Consider the following 6,196-nt stretch of genomic DNA (forward strand, 5'->3'; position numbering starts at 1 on the left):
AAGTTTCTTTTATAATTTAGCAGTTAAACTTTATTTGATAAAATTAGAGATCATATGTTTATAAAAAAAACCATCAGTTTTTTAACAAAAACAAAATTGGAACTTCGTTATATGGTTTTATAACTAGTGTTGGGATTTTGTGGCATTAAATAATGTATAAAAATTGGTCATAAGAATGTCGTCTTCGTTTGTTTAACTACTACTAGTAGCGTTTGTACTAGCTTTGTTTAAAGATTTTGTTGTTGTCTAGCATAGAAAAAGGAATTAAAAAAAATACAACTGTGACTTCTGTATTTTCGGAGCGTACTAACGGTATAACACACTATGTATTTTTTTAAGTTTTTACTTTCGGACTTCTAATCTTATGTTTATACCTACGCAAGAACTGCATTAAGAAAAAACCAATTTGACTTAACACATATTTCTTTCAAGCATTTATACCTGTGTCTTTACAGCGCACTCTCAGAAACCGTATTCAAAAGTATACAACATTTTTTTTTATGCGATACTTCTTTAATAATTGATTTCCGCGATTGACCGAAATGAAAGCGAACAATATTTCAAATTTATTTTAATAATAATTCAAATTTAAAACGGGCCCTTTTTTCACTTCGCGTTGAATGAGTGATGTGTTTATACCTGTTTTCTAACCGATTTGAGAAATGAAAAAACCGATTTGAAATCAAATTCGAGTCAATACACTTTTGAAATTCAGAGCGTATTGAAGTTTGGTTTATGCATCCGCTTTGAATCACAGCGAACTGGGTCAAAGCGCTTTATGTGTCGGTATAAACAAGGTATATGTAAATCCACCAATCAGTTTTAATTTTTTGCGGTGCATTTAAAATCACTTTGAGTTTATAATTATTTGCAGCAGTATATATGTAGGTAAAGTGAAAATTCAATTGGTTCTATAAAAGTTTAAAATCGTTATTAGTGCGTTACTATTTATTTTAATTTTTGATAAATACAACAATACTTATATCTTGGACCGATCACTAATGCAGTATAGATGCATATTAAATTTTACTGAAAAAAAAATTTTTGATGTTTTGATTTGTCCCAAGTTTTGGTGCTTTTAGGAAAGTTGGCAGCCATGGGGTCTCACATTCGTGAGTACTCACATATACTTGTTCTCTCATTCCGATCACACATACAGATGCAATTCGCGCAAAATTTTCTGTTTCCCCCCGGGCATAATTACCTCACCTCATCTACCCAACGGTTTGCACGTTTGTGCATTTTGCCCGTATGTGCACATTATGCCCATCGCTATGATAGAGAAAAGTTGAGATTTCTCTATTTTACTTCTAGCTAGAGTGAATATCTCCTAGAGTTGCTCTACCATGTAAACTTAATTGAGAGAGGAGATTTTTATTTCAGTAAAACTCTAGAGATTTCTCTACCGTGTACGCTCACCTTTACAATTTTCTATATCGGGTGCGATTGCTTCTGATATAATTCGAACACTGAAATTACAAATTTTGATGTGTAATTTAATGCATATTTAGGGGATTCACAATTCGTGTTAGACGTCGTAATATCTTAAAGGCTTAAATTTGTTCAATATAAAGTAACGGTTAAAAGCGATTTGAACGATGGGTATAATAAGAGCCAATAAGATATTTCCTACTAGTTTAAAAACATTTTGGTTGTGTTAAAAAACGCCTAAAGAAGTATTAGGTGTTATTTTACGTTTAAAAATTTTAAGACTTTAACACATTACGACACTTAACACCTCTTGTGAATCCTCCATATGTGATTGACCATTAAACTATATCGTTGTTTATTTGGGTAAAATTTAAATATATTTCACTGTTCAATACTGGAGTTGGTGTGAAGTATGCAAATGAGAACAACAATTATCAACTTTTTGAGCATTAGCCTCATTTATTTAAAAACAAAAGACATTTTGTTTGGTAAAATTTCGATTCTAAGAATAAAATGTTTTTAAACAAACGAAGAATTAATAATAAAATTTTAAGGATTTTAGATACTGCGTATGGTAGCATGAAATTTTACAATATGCTTAATTGTCAGGTGGGTTTTTGTATGATGGAAACACATAGCAGCTGATTTCACACTTACAGTGGGATAAACTTAAAACTTCTAATATAAATAAGTTAAATTTAGTAAATTTTTTTTAATCAATTTTAAGTTTTCGTTTGGAATAATTTACATGAAGGAGATTAACAGATCTTTTTAGAAAGTCGCCGTACATCCGATATCTATTAAAATTTTGACATCCTCACTTATAAACTTATAAATTAAACAATAAAAGTCTCCGAACATTAAATACCCGGCGCAAGTATTAAATATATGTTTTTCACCTTTCCGAAAGCTACCGCTCATGGTAAGCCGGGGTGTATCAATTTGGAGTAAATTAGCGTCCTTGAATTTCGAAATATTGAAGTTTCAAGCATTTCTGAAATTTACCGTTATATGAAAAGCGGCCGTAGTTTTAGTCCGATTTCAATAATTTTCAACGTTTTGCTTTTATGTGGCAAGCACAATATCCATACCGAGTTTGGTACAAATCGGTAAAAGGGGTACCGAAATACATATATGTGATTATAAGTAGGCGGTGCCACGCCCATTTTTCAAAATTTTATCATAAGCGTATTTCTCGCTAAGGAATTGTTGCAACCATCAATTTTTTATAAATTAGCTTTACTAAATATTTACTGATTTATAGAAGATTTTGTATTTCTCTTAATTTACTGTTACATATGTGGGATGTGGGCGTGGTTATTGTCCGATTTTAAAAATTTTCGGACATCAAGGCCAAAACTGTGCCTAGTTTGGAAGAAATTGGTGAAGCGGCTACCAATACATACATATGTAACCATAAGTGGGCGTGGCTACGCCCATTTTCCAAAAATTTCTAATATTCTTATTTTACCTCTAAAATTTATTGTAAATAACAATTTTGAGTGAATAATCTTCAGTAGTAGAGAAATGACTGGCGTGCTGTTTTGGACTCGGCCAAAATCGCTTAGGCGGTTACAGCGCCAATAAAGAAAAAGAAGAAGAATCTTCAGTAGTTACTAAAATATCGCAGTTTTCGTATTTCCGAAAATTACCGTTATATGGGAAGTGGGCGTGGTTACAGCCCGATTTCGCCCATTTTCAATACCAACCTGAGATATCTCAATTTTTGCTCGAGTTATCGTGTACACGGACGGACGGATAGACGGACGGACAGACAGACATGGCTTAATCGACTTCTCTATTCATTCTGAGCATTTATGTATACATTTGTCTATATCTATCTCGATTCGTTTTGGCTGTTACAAACAACCATTATGTGAACAAAGTTAATATACCCTTGTGCACAAGTGCGCTCGGGTATAAAAATCGGGTTTAGCTTCTGACACTTTCACTAGAAGTATTGTATTCAATAACGAAAGGATGCCTTAAGTCCTTTGATCTGGTATAAAGAACTATAGAATCGGCTAACTAAGAAATTTGCACAGATCGCAAACTTTTCCTAAATTTGTAAACTAATGTAAATAGTCAGTAGTGACCACTATGTAGTGCTAGTGAAATATGAAATGCACTACCACTAACCATGCAGTGGTAGTGCAATTTGAAATGCGTTACCACTAACCATACAGTGGTAGTGGAAGAGGCAAAAACTGTGCCTAGTTTGGTAGAAATTGGTGCAGCGATTACCAAGACATACACATGTAACCATAAGTGGGCGTGGCTACGCCCAATTTCCAAAAATTTCTTATATTCTTATTTTTCCTCTAAAATTTATTGTAAATATCAATTTTGAGTGAATAATCTTCAGTAATAGAGAAATTACTGGCGTGCTGTTTTGAACTCGGCCAAAATCGCTTAGGCGGTTACAGCGCCAATAAAGAGAAGAAGAATCTTCAGTAGTTACTAAAAGATCGCACTTTTCGTATTTCCGAAAATTACCGTTATATGGGAAGTGGGCGTGGTTACAGTCCGATTTCGCCCATTTTCAAAACCAACCTACCTTGGATAAATGGAAACCTACATACTAAATTTCGTTGAGATATCTCAATTTTTGCTCGAGTTATCGTGTACACGGACGGACGGACAGACGGACGGACAGATAGACATGGCTTAATCGACTTCTCTATTCATTCTGAGCATTTATGTACACATTTGTCTACATCTATCTCGATTCGTTTTGGCTGTTACAAACAACCGTTATGTGAACAAAGTTAATATACCCTTGTGCACAAGTGCGCTCGGGTATAAAAATTGGGTTTAGCTTCTGAAACTTTCACTGGAAGTATTGTATTCAATATCGAAAGGATGCCTTAAGTCCTTTGATCTGGTATAAAGAACTATAGAATCGGCTAACTAAGAAATTTGCACAGATCGCAAACTTTTCCTAAATTTGTAAACTAATGTAAATAGTCAGTACTGACCACTAGTAGTGCTAGTGAAATATGAAATGCACTACCACTAACCATGCAGTGGTAGTGCAATTTAAAATGCATTTCAAATTTCACTACCACTAAAGCCCTAGTGGTAGTGAAAATCTCGATTTAGGGCAGCGTGCCCAACCCTGTTAATTAATGCAAGGAAATGATTGCCATTGTTTACCTTGAATTGCCAAAAATTACGCGCTCACATACAGGATCTTCAATTATACAGAATAGCATCACCGTCGATTTTTTTAATTATTTCAGAGACGTGGTTGGATAATGAGAACACTTTAGACATTCCTAATTTGGATATAGTAATTCAATAATACCAATGAGGAGAGCAGTAAACTACCATAATACACATAACGGTGCCCGTATTATTACTCTACAAATATAACTCAACTAGGGTTGCCGGATTCTGAAGCGGAAAAAGGTGTACATTCCTATTTTCGACAAAAAGCAGTAAAAAACATAAAAAAGGATTACAATTTTTTTTTTAATTTTTTGTGCAAATCACCATTAATTAGGTACACACAAAGATATTTTATAAATCTTCTTCAAAGCAACAATAAATGTTAAAAATAAATAACTAAATCCTACAAAAGAATTCCAGACTCTTCCTGAATGTATGGCCATTTTTATACCCGAGCGCACTTGTGCACAAGGGTATATTAACTTTGATCACATAACGGTTGTTGTAAACTAATCGAGATAGATATAGACAAATATATACATAAATGCTTAGAATAAATAGAGAGGTCGATTAAGCCATGTCTGTCTGTCCGTCCGTCCGAGAATACGATAACTCGAGCAAAAATTTAGATATCTCAACGAAGTTCGGTATGTAGGTTTCCCTTTACCTAAGGTAGGTTGGTTGTTGAAAATTAGTATGTGAAGTCGAATTTTGGTAAAAAATAGTATTATTTTAAAATTTTTGGAAAATTGGCGTGAATCGAGCTCACGATCCGGCTCTGATCTCGATTCGTTTTGCCTGTTGCAAACAACCGTTATGTGAACAAAGTTATAATACCCTTGTGCACAAGTGCGCTCGGGTATAAAAATATATGCTTTAATGGTGGTATGTATAATAATAACCTTCTGCCAACCATCGCTGTCTCTTAAAGGTGGCCCAAGGGCATTCAATTTACGGCTGATTATCTCCCATTTCTGCTTAAAATTAGCTGGAGCTGTTCCCTTTTGAAAACCCTTTGCTAGGCAGAGGCTTTTTTCTAACTCAGCTATAAGAGTTTCAAATTGTTCTGCGCTTGTAATTTTCATGTCTAAAATCCAAATAAATGCAGACACATAGACATTTATTAATTAAATTTAATTACAGACAAGAAAAATAAAAAGAGAAGACAGGAGTTAAGAAATAACTAACAAATGAATTCGACTGATGTTTAACGAGTCGTTCACATAGTACATACATATGTACATATGTATGTGCATATGTTTACACATCATATTTCATATGTACCTGGAACTAACCGCATTTTTTCTTAAAAAAAAACAACTATACTTAGATACAAATTTTCTCCCAGTCGTCAGTAACCACGGTGTCGACAAAAATGGCATCGTGTGAGTTCAACGTCGACAGCAACTTTGCTTAGCCAATACCAAAGATGTGACAATAGTGTCAAGAGTTATCGATATCAACTACGCCAATACGGATTTTATGAAGTCGTCGTCGTTTAGCGACGACAACGCCAACCGTAATAGGGGGATTGATTACATGCCATTTGAGTATTATGCAGGCTCAGGTTAGTTCAATTCCTAAATTATCATGT

This window comes from Rhagoletis pomonella, unplaced genomic scaffold (genome assembly GCF_013731165.1).
Source record: "Rhagoletis pomonella isolate Grant_MI unplaced genomic scaffold, Rhpom_1.0 Rhpom_scaffold_00009, whole genome shotgun sequence".
NCBI classification, from domain to species: Eukaryota; Metazoa; Arthropoda; class Insecta; order Diptera; family Tephritidae; genus Rhagoletis; species Rhagoletis pomonella.